At 39.0% G+C, this 10,826-nt stretch overlaps 2 non-coding genes across 2 annotated transcripts; both read right to left on the reverse strand.

Moving 5' to 3' along the window:
- Positions 1-1,079: 1,079 nt before the first annotated feature.
- LOC121206715 (small nucleolar RNA R71) lies at positions 1,080-1,186 on the reverse strand. Its single transcript, XR_005901880.1, has one exon. It is a non-coding gene; the product is annotated as a small nucleolar RNA R71 (small nucleolar RNA).
- An 8,758-nt stretch (positions 1,187-9,944) lies between these two features.
- On the reverse strand, positions 9,945-10,051 carry LOC121206304 (small nucleolar RNA R71). Its single transcript, XR_005901387.1, has one exon. It is a non-coding gene; the product is annotated as a small nucleolar RNA R71 (small nucleolar RNA).
- Between the last annotated feature and the right edge of the window lie 775 nt (positions 10,052-10,826).

The raw sequence follows: 10,826 nt of genomic DNA on the forward strand, positions 1-10,826 counted from the left end.
AAATCGTCCGGTTCAGAGTCAGGTCACAAGTGAAATTTAGATGGATTCCTCCTTGGGTGTCGTCTTTATCAATTGTTTTTCTTCAAGTCTTTTTCCAAAATTTCTCTTTGCTTTGATTAAATTAGTTAATTAGTTTAGATAATTAGTTTAATAAACAAACCCTTTTATTATTTGGCTAGATAATAAAAAGATAGTTATTACTAGTACTTTTGGTTCCCTTGGGTACGGCATCCCGGTCTTGCCATTACTATATTATTGTTCGATAGGTGCGCTTGCCTTTTCGTCGTGATAATAGTTAGTCTAGGTTTGATCTTCATTATAAAAATTTATTACTTGTTACGAATAACTGCGATCAACTTTTTGGCGTCGTTGCTGGGGAACTGAAATATTAGGAACACTATATTTTTATTACTTTAGCCATTTATTTTTCTTGCAATTTAATTTAATTTAATTATTATTATTTATTAATTTACTTTTTCTTTCTCTTGACAGGTTTTTATAGTTTATGACTAGAAAAAACCCGTCAGGACCCTTATTTTTTGACGAAGAAATCGATCGAACAGTTCATAAAAATCAAAGAGAAATAAGGCGTAGTTTATGATACACAGAAAATGAACAAGAAGACAATACTCAACCTCCAACCGACAAGATGGCTGAAAACCAAGACAATCAGCTGCCTCCTGCAATTGTAGCTAATGAAAATCCTGCTCCACGTACTATGTATGACTATGCTAAACCCTCTTTAACAAGAACTGAATCAAGTATAGTTAGACCTGCTATTGCTGCGAATAATTTTGAATTAAAACCTAACACTATTCAAATGATACAGTAGTTTGTTCAGTTTGATGGTTTGCAGGATGAAGATCCCAACACTCACTTAGCAAATTTCCTGGAATTTTCCGATACATTCAAAATCAATGGTGTTTCTGATGATGCCATCCGTCTTCGGTTATTTCCCTTCTCACTGAGAAACAAAGCTAAACAGTGGTTAAACTCATTACCACGAGGGTCTATCGCTACTTGAGAACAAATGACCGAGAAATTTTTACTAAAATATTTTCCGCCAACTAAAATGGCTAAATTACGCAATGATATCTCTTCTTTTTGTGCAGATGGACTTAGAAACACTTTACGATGCATGGAAGAGATACAAGGATCTATTGAGAAGGTGCCCTCACCATGGATTACCTTTATGGCTGCAAGTTCAAATGTTCTACAATGGTGTGAATCCCTCGACAAGACAAATGATTGACGCAGCTACTGGCGGAACCATCAACAATAAAACATCGAAAGATGCATATGAATTTATAGAGGAGATGTCACTGAATAACTATCAGTGGCAAGTTATGAGGACAAAGCCGACGAAAACAGCTGGCGTTTCTAACATCGATTCAGTCACCACGCTCTCTAATCAAGTAGAACTTCTCAATAAAAAGATTGATAGTTTTCTTGGTTCTACGCAGGTACATCCAGTAATGAGGTGTCACTCAAGCGGAGGAGGTGTGCATACAGAATACCAATCCTTCAATCCTACAACTGCAGAAGAACAAGTCAACTATATGGGTAACAATAACTTTCGATCACAAAATAACCCATACAGTAATACTTATAATGCAGGTTGGAGGAACCACCCAAATTTTTCCTGGGGAGGTCAAGCGAATCCAAAGCCACAAAATCCTCAGGGTTTTCAACAGCCACCTTATCAACAAAAGAAGAAGCAGAACCTTGAAGAGATGCTTTCAAAATTCATCTCGATGTCAGAAACCCGCTTCCAAAATACCGAGACAACACTTAAGAATCAACAAGCATTGATCCAAGGACTCGAAACTCAGATAGGCCAGCTATCTAAACTAATCTCCGAGTGACCACAAGGTAGCTTACCAAGTAATATGGAACCTAATCCGAGAGAACACCTCAATGCAATGAGTGCCCAAGATAAGGAAGGATTCATTGCACCTGAGCCAGAATTACAGCAAGACAACACGATGAACAAAGGTCGACAAGAGGTAAACGATGATGATCCTAAACAGGTAAGTACGAATTATGAACCTCGTGTGCCATATTCTAAAACGATGATGAAAGATAGAACAAAAGAACAATTCGGTAAGTTTGTCAAACTCTTAAAGAAATTACATATTAACTTACCCTTTATTAAAGTTCTTTCGCAGATGCCCAACTCAGTAAAATTCTTAAAGGAACTTCTGGCTAATAAAAGGAAATTAGATGCTACATCGCATGTGGAACTCAATGCAGTCTGCTCAGCTATTCTGACGAATAAGCTACCTAACAAATTGAAAGATCCAGGGAGTTTTACAATTCCTTGCTTAATTGGTAGTTTATCTGTGAATAATGCTTTAGCTGGTCTAGGGGAAGTATAAATGTTATGCCATATAAAATGTTTAAACGACTAGGTGTCAGTAAACTCAAACAGACTAGGATGAGCATACAATTGGCTGACAAAACAGTTTGATTTCCTAAGGGTATTATTGAAGATGTTCTCGTTAAAATTGATAAATTTATTTACCCAGTAGACTTTGTCGTCTTAGATATGGATGAGGATAACGAGGTACCTTTAATTTTAGGATGACCCTTTTTAGGAACTGCCAGAACCATTATTAATGTAGGCACAGGGGAGCTAACACGTCATGCAGGTGACGACGCAGTAACACTCCAAGCACACGACTCAGTCAAAACCCCTAAGACTCAGGATAATGCTATAAAACCTGTCGATGATAAAACTAATATTTAATCGTCCTTGCAGGAACCTTCTCAAACCAAGACAACAAAGACAGTGCGCTACTATCATGAAAAGAACAAAGACGTCCATGAAGAACGAAGTCTATGGATAGAAGAGCTATATGAATGGCGAGAACACAAACTGAGAACACATGATAAACCGAAACTACACCAAAACAAGCCTGATACCTCTCCTAATCAACTTAGGGTAGGCAATAAAGTCTTACTAGATGCCGTTGATCCTCACATTGTCACTACCACACAGAATGAGGAAATCCCTCTTACGATACTCAGTATTTTTCCATTCGGTCCGGTGGAGGTGAGTCATCCCAAGTTCGGCACATTTAAGGTAAACAACACCCGATTAAAACCTTGTTTTAAGATTGATAGCAGGAACGAGGAGTATGAACTCCTCAACCCACCATGATAAATCAACGGAGAGGTAAGTCGAGCTTAGACTATAAATAAGCGCTTCTTAGGAGGCAACCCAAGTACTAACATATTTTGATTTCTTTCTTTTTAATTAATTTCTAACACTTCAAATCATTAACTTTATCTTTGAATTTCAAATTTTTCAGCACACACGGCCAGGCACACGGGCATGCCTGAAGCCGTGGCCAAACAAGGGAAGAGACACGGCTGTACAAGATGGCCGTGTTGAAGCAGGACATGATTTTCTCAAAACACGGGGTGCGATAAATCCCCACGACCGTGCGACATGGCCGTGGGTGAACTTGATAGGAATAACACGAGCGTGGGATAGAAAACCACGGGCGTGCTAGGGACAAGGCTCGATTCTATTTCTTTGACACAGGCGTACGACACACCCGTGCCATTCAGCCGTGTACAACAATACACGGGTATGGTACTATAACACAATGGTGTAGGATAAGCGAACAACGCTAGGCACGGCCGTGCGACATGGCCTAGTGCCACACACGCCCAAGACACATAGGCGTGTGATAGTAGCCGGGCACAACCACATTTGAAAAAATATGAAAAACACGGGCTACCCTCACAGCACACAGGCGTGGCCCTAGGCCGTGTGCCCCTCCCCTATATAAACAAACCACTGTTCATCTTCTTCCTCCTTTCAAAACCCTTGCCGAAATCCACCCTCTCCCAACCCCTAGTTTCTATTCCAGCCACCATTCCCTAGATTCTCACTTCCCTAACCCCCAAACCAACCTCAAAGTCACTCCACTTGCATTAATCCCCATTTCCCCCTCCCTATACCCTCCATTTCCCACCACACGGTTTCCTCTCCGCGTCACATGCCCGTGCACCGCCCTACAACAGCCATTGGTTCACTTTCTTAACCTTGTCTTTCCAATTTGTGTTGTTACATTAGTATTTTTCATGTTTTACATAGATATTGTTACTATTACAAATATGTTTTAGACAAGTTAAGAATTTGCTTTAGAATTTTCTATATTTGGCTTATTTAAAACACTAAATAGCATATACTAGTTTTAGGCCAATTGCATAACTATTGATGTATCTTGGATTCTATCAGTGCTCATGTATTTTCAGGTATATTATGTCGTCATCAAGTGGCAAGATGGTCACGGTCCCATCCTCGAAGAGACGTAGGGGACTGGGTTCTTCATTGGTACGAGCTACAGCTGAAGTTCGGCACCCGTTCCTTAAATTTCCACAAGCTTCGTAGGAGGAGCTATTTCAAATACTACGCACACGACCCATCACCACAGGTCGTTACATCGACTGGGCTACCGTAGAGCAAGTCCAACTCGCTGATGCCATCCGTGCCCTCTTGTCTACAGACCCATGGGAACGAATCTTCGCTATTACCGAGCCCACTTATTTAGAGCTAACCTTAGAATTATGCTTTACTTTTCATTTATAGGTGGTGATGACGAACAATGACGACCCAGGCACCATTCACTTTCGATTAGGCGGTCTAGTTCGTGCGATGAGTGTCCCAGAGTTTGGAGTTGCTGTAGGACTTTATACCGATGAGTTTATGGAGGAGGAGGACATGAATGCACTCCCACGCAATATCCACATCTCCCCCTCCTTGTGCTGGAAGGCGCCCGAAGGCCTCAGCACTCCCCCTTCCCTCTGCTATCTCCATGCCATATTGGCTTACACATTGACCGGGAGGAGAGAAAGCACTGGCGTCATCAACACCCATGACGCCTACTATTTATGGTGCATGGCAAATGAACACGTGACTGATTTGGCATACTTCATTACTTTCGTCATTCGCCATCAGACCGAACGGCATCGGAAGGGAGTGATCTCCATCGGCCCCTACGTGACGAGCCTTACCAGACACTTCGTCCTCCTCGACACCGTGGCCCAGTCATCTGCACTTACACTGATCGGTCAGATGTCCCCACAGGGCATCGCGACTATGTTACACATGAGGATGATCGAACACCGACGTGGGATCGATCCTCCTCAGTGCCGTCTCCTTCATGCCATTGACGAGGAGGATCTTGAGGACATCCCTGATGATGTTCCCCCACAACATGAGGAGCCTTCCACTGCGTCATCTAGGGAACAAGCAGTTCATGCGCCTGCTTCATTGGTGCACCTTTTCGACCGACTCGCTTACTTCGAGCAATATTGCACTACATAGTTCGAGATGATTCACGAGCGAGATCGACGGCGGGACCGACAGATAGACGACATACAGGCCATGATGCAGTAACTGTGCCAGTATTTCCACATCGACACTCCAGCACCACCACCTGAGGACCCCACCGACGAAGATCATTGAATCCTCTTATTTTTTTTATTTTTATTTTTATTTTTATGTTTATGTTTATGTTTATTTTTCATTATAAAGACATATCTATATTAGTACATTTTATTTTTTCCCATTTTCTGGTCTTTCTAATAAGTAATTCCATTACGCTCTCTTCTACACCAATTTTTAATAAACTCTTCATGATTCTACAGACTTCTAAGCAAAGTTGCTAGGAATATTTTACGGAATGAGGAAACAAATAGGGAACAATACCTAACGAGTGCCATGTTCAACGACCCAATATCTTCATCTAGCCAAGAACAGTGGCCGCTGCCATTTTCCCCAAACACTCCATCCTCAGAATCAAGCTTCGCATCCTTCTAATAGGGAGTTTCACCTCTTTCCCTCTTATGATTTTCTTTATATTGAATAGTCTATCTTTGTACTTGAGGGCAATGTGCATCTTAAGTATGGGGGGTGAACATGAAACCTAACTTTTTGCATTATTCTCAAATCCCTGAATTTGGTCTTGTGTTTAAGTGATGTTCTCATAATCCAGATCGAATGAATCCTGATTGATCTATAATTATTATTGATAAGTCATGAATTAGACCAAGGGAATTATGCATGATTATTTGATTATAAGACATTAGAGAATCAAGCATGATAAGTTGATAATTTGAGAACTAAAATTTTTAGGTTATTTTCCTGAATTGAGGTATTATCTTGAAATCTTAAGTATACAGGAATGACATCGAAAACCCAAATTTTTGGTGAGATTTTTGGGCCTTTTGAGCCTTTTGAGCATATATCTTTCTTTCTTCTCACTTCTTTTGTGGTTTGAGTGTGTCAACATTAAACTGTTATTCTAGAACCTGCTTCGATTATACATGTCAAGATCACACGTATGATTTGATATACTGAGATGGTAAAGGCACATAGGATTTAACCCACTTACTCCATAAAAATCCTTCCCACATAATTAAACCCTTAGTGAACCCCCGTTGAGCCTACTAACCCTTTTTCATTGATTAACCCTCGTCATTAACCCATTAACCCATTATTGTTAAAATCCTCTGACTTAATTTGACCTTTTTTATCGAGATTGAATTTAATATCGTTACCTCACTATGTTCACCATTTTTTGTTACTGAATCATGAAGTATAATTTCTGTATTGTATTAACTTAATTTGTTCTTAAAAAAATTTGTGTGTGTAATTCTCAGCAAGCTAAAGTTGTCATGAACTCATGTAAAATAGTTCTAGCTATTTGTTTGTGATTCAGTGATTAAGTTTTTGATAGTGGGGTAACATATTGAAATTATCTCGATTCTAACCCCTGTTCTTCAACCTGTATCCATACCTATAACCTAAACTCCATTACAACCATACAAAGACCTTTTGATTAGTGTATCATATCATTTACAAGTGGTGGAGATTTGATTTTCATGCAAGCCTATAGTAATAACTTTTCATGTTAGACAATCGAGTTCTTAATCTTGACCCTTAAACACTTTGAGTGATTTGAGTGAATCTTTAGTTAGAATGTTATCTCTTGTGTATTTAGGACTAAAGTTAATTACTTAATGGAAGGAGCTCACCTATAATTTTATTATCGAGATATCCGATTTAGATTGTTTGAGACTTTTAATGCCCCTATAGTTAAATTCTCACTGTATAAATTTCCATGGAATAATTTGTAACATTATCAGTAATAATTATGTGATTGAAAAGAATGAATTCTAGCAGTAAGTGAAAATTTTGCTTGAGGATAAGCAAATGCTTAAGTGTGGGGCTATTTGATAAACGCCAAATTATACATGTTTTTACCCCAAATACTTAGCATATTGATGGATGTTTACTATTACATTTGTGGATTTTGGTGCTCTTAATCTGGTTATTTCATGTTTTGTACTCAGGAGAGCACCAAGGGTCAAAAGGAGCCAAAGACGAGCTAAAAAGGGACAAAACGGACCAAATCGAGAAGACCACACGGCCTAAGCCTTGCCACACAGGCAGCTCACATGCTCGTGCCTTTCGAGGGTGTCGACCAAGGTTTACACGACTCACACGGCCTGGCCATTGAGCCCACACGGCCGTGGCAATTTAATGGAACGAACACGGCATGGCAACCACGTTACACAGCTGTGGCACACGGGCGTGTCCCTTATTCAAGGAGTTGTATTTTACACGGAAAAAGGATACTTAGGGGGCAAGAAAGCCAATCAAAAGCCTATATAAACACCCTAAGTATGACCTAGAAGGGGGCTCTCTCTCCAGAACTTTTTGGAACACAGAACCACAAGCCGAGAATTACTTGAAGGAAGCTAGACGATCCATCTCAAAAGCCAGAGTTACTCCAAGACTGAAGATCTCTCTTAGAATTCCTTCAGGGGTTTTAGAGTTTTCTTTATGTTTTGCTATTTTTATACTTTTGAGATGTACTCTTATTTTATTATGACCTAAACCCCTTAGATACCTAAGGGGGATAAAACCTATGATGGATCCTGTTATTATTATCTGAACTGTATGATAAATACTTAATTTGTTCTTAATTATGTGTTCTTAATGCTTGAGTTAATATTCTGGATATTAATTCATGATTTGATGTGCTTATGTAGAGGAGGAATAGGCCCTGCCTAAGAGTAGATTTGGCATAATTAAGTAAAGTTGATCGGGCGCCTAGAAATAGGGTTTCGAGATTTTGCCGGATTAGGGTGAAACCTAATATGGGAGTCCATAGATCGAGCTAATGCAACCCTAGAGTGTTAATTAGAGAAAAGTCTCGGCTATTCAATGTATGAGTTAGACGTTATTAGTCTTGAATAGGGATAATAACAAAGGTTAGGGAGTCTCACGGATCAAGCCAAGTGAATAAATCTTCTGGTTCAGAGTCAAGGAACAAGTGAAATCTAGGTGGATTCCTCCTTGTGTGTCATCTTTATTAATTGCTTTTCTTCAAGTCTTTCTCCAAACTTTCTCTTTGCTTTGATTAAATTAGTTAATTAGTTTAGATAATTAGTTTAATAAATAAACCCTTTTATTCTTAGGCTAGATAATAAAAAGATAGTTATTACTAGTACTTTTGGTTCCTTTGGGTACGACATCCTGGTCTTGCCATTACTATACTATTGTTCGATAGGTGCGCTTGCCTTTTCGTTTTGATAATAGTTAGTCTAGGTTTGATCTTCATTATAAAAATTTATTACTTGTTACGAGTCATTGCGATCAATTACACGCCTATAGATAATGTGATAAGATTTTGCCAGATTAGGGTGAAACCTAATAAGGAAATCCATAGATTGAGTTAATGCAATTCTAGGGTGTTAATTAGAAAGAGAATTCAATTATTTAACCTAGGGTTAGACGTTATTAGTCTTGAGAGAGATAATAATATAACTTAGGGATTTCTACAAATCAAGTCAAATGAATAAATCATCTGATTCAGAGTCAAATAACAAGTGAAGTCTAGGTGGATTTTTCCTTAGGTATTGTCTTAATCAACCGAATTTTCCCAAAAGTATTTCCCCAAATTTTCTTTCTGTGCATTCTTAGTTTAGTAATTAGTTTAGATAACCAAACCTCTTAATTTTTAGGCTAGATAATAAAAAGGAAGTAAATACTAGTACTCGTGGTTCCTTTGGGTTCGACAATCCGGTCTTACTGAACTATACTACTGTTCGATAGGTACACTTTCCTTAATCGTGATAATAAGTTAATCTCAAGAGCGATTCATTTATAAATCTTTAAAACCTGTCACGAATATCACGTATCAAGTTTTTGGCGCCTTGCCGGGGAACTAGGATATTAGGAACACTCGATTTTTATTACTTTAGCCATTTTACTTTTATTGCAATTTAAATTTTTATTTTCATTTCTAATTCTTCATTTATTTTTTTCTGATAGGTTTTTCTAGTTTAAGACCAGAAGAAACCCATCAGGACCATTACTATTCGATAGTGAGATCGATCGCACAGTTCGCAAAAATCGAAGAGAAATAAAGTGAAGCTTACGATACACAGAGGAAGAGGAAGAGGACGATACTTCAACCACAACCAAGGAGATGGCTGAAAACCAAGAAAATTCGCTACCTCATGCGATTGCTATTAATCAGAATCCTGCTCCACGCACTATGTATGATTATGCTAAACCTTCTTTAACAGGAACTAAATCGAGCATAGTTAGACCTACTGTAGCTGCAAATACTTTTGAACTGAAACCTAACACAATTCAAATGATACAGCAATTTGTTCAGTTTGATGGTTTGCAGGATGAAGATCCCAATGCTCACTTGGCAAACTTTTTGGAACTATGTGATACATTTAAAATTAATGGCGTTTCTTATGATGCCATTTGCCTTCAGTTATTCCCTTTTTCATTTAGAAACAAAGCTAAACAGTGGTTGAATTCGTTACCACGAGGGTCAATCACTACTTGGGAACAAATGACCGACAAGTTTTTATTAAAATATTTTTTGCCGGCTAAAAAGGCTAAATTACGTAATGATATCTCTTCTTTTGTGTAGATGGATTTAGAAACACTCTACGATGCATGGGAGAGATACAAGAACCTCTTGAGAAGATGCCCTCACCATGGGTTACCACTTTGGCTACAGGTTCAAACATTTCATAATGGCCTAAATCCTTCGACTTGACAAATGGTTGACGCAGCTGTTGGCGGAACCATAAATAATAGGACACCTGAAGATGCCTATGAATTTATAGAAGAGATGTCACTGAATAACTATCAGTGGCAAGTCATGAGGACAAAACCATTAAAAATATCCGACGTTTATAACGTCGATTCGGTCACCATGCTCTCTAATGAGGTAGAACTTTTGAATAAGAAAATTGATGGTTTTTTTAGTTCTTCACAGGTTCACCCAGTAATGCAGTGCGAAGCAAGTGGAGGTGGATCAAGCAGTTCAGAATAACCACTTTATGGCCACAACATGGAGAACGAGCAGTTAAATTACATGGGTAACAATCCTCGATCTCAAAACAATCCTTATAGTAATACTTACAATGCAGGTTGGAGGAACCTCCCAAATTTTTCATGGGGAGGCCAAGGAAATCAGAGACCACCACCCCCTCCAAGCTTTCAGAAACCACTGTACCAGCAGGAGAAAAAGCCGAACCTTGAGGAGATGCTAACCAAATTCATCTCGGTATCAAAAACTCATTTTTAGAATACCGAGACGGCACTCAAAAATTAACAAGCATCAATCTAGGGGCTCGAAACTTAGATTGGACAGCTCGCCAAGTTGATATCCGAACAACCACAAGGTAGTCTGCCGAGTAACACTGAATCTAACCCAAGCACTGCAGCAAAATTGACTTTTAACGGCGTTTTTTAAGGTCTTTAGCGGCGCTTT

Source organism: Gossypium hirsutum, chromosome A01 (assembly GCF_007990345.1).
Source record: "Gossypium hirsutum isolate 1008001.06 chromosome A01, Gossypium_hirsutum_v2.1, whole genome shotgun sequence".
NCBI lineage: Eukaryota > Viridiplantae > Streptophyta > Magnoliopsida > Malvales > Malvaceae > Gossypium > Gossypium hirsutum.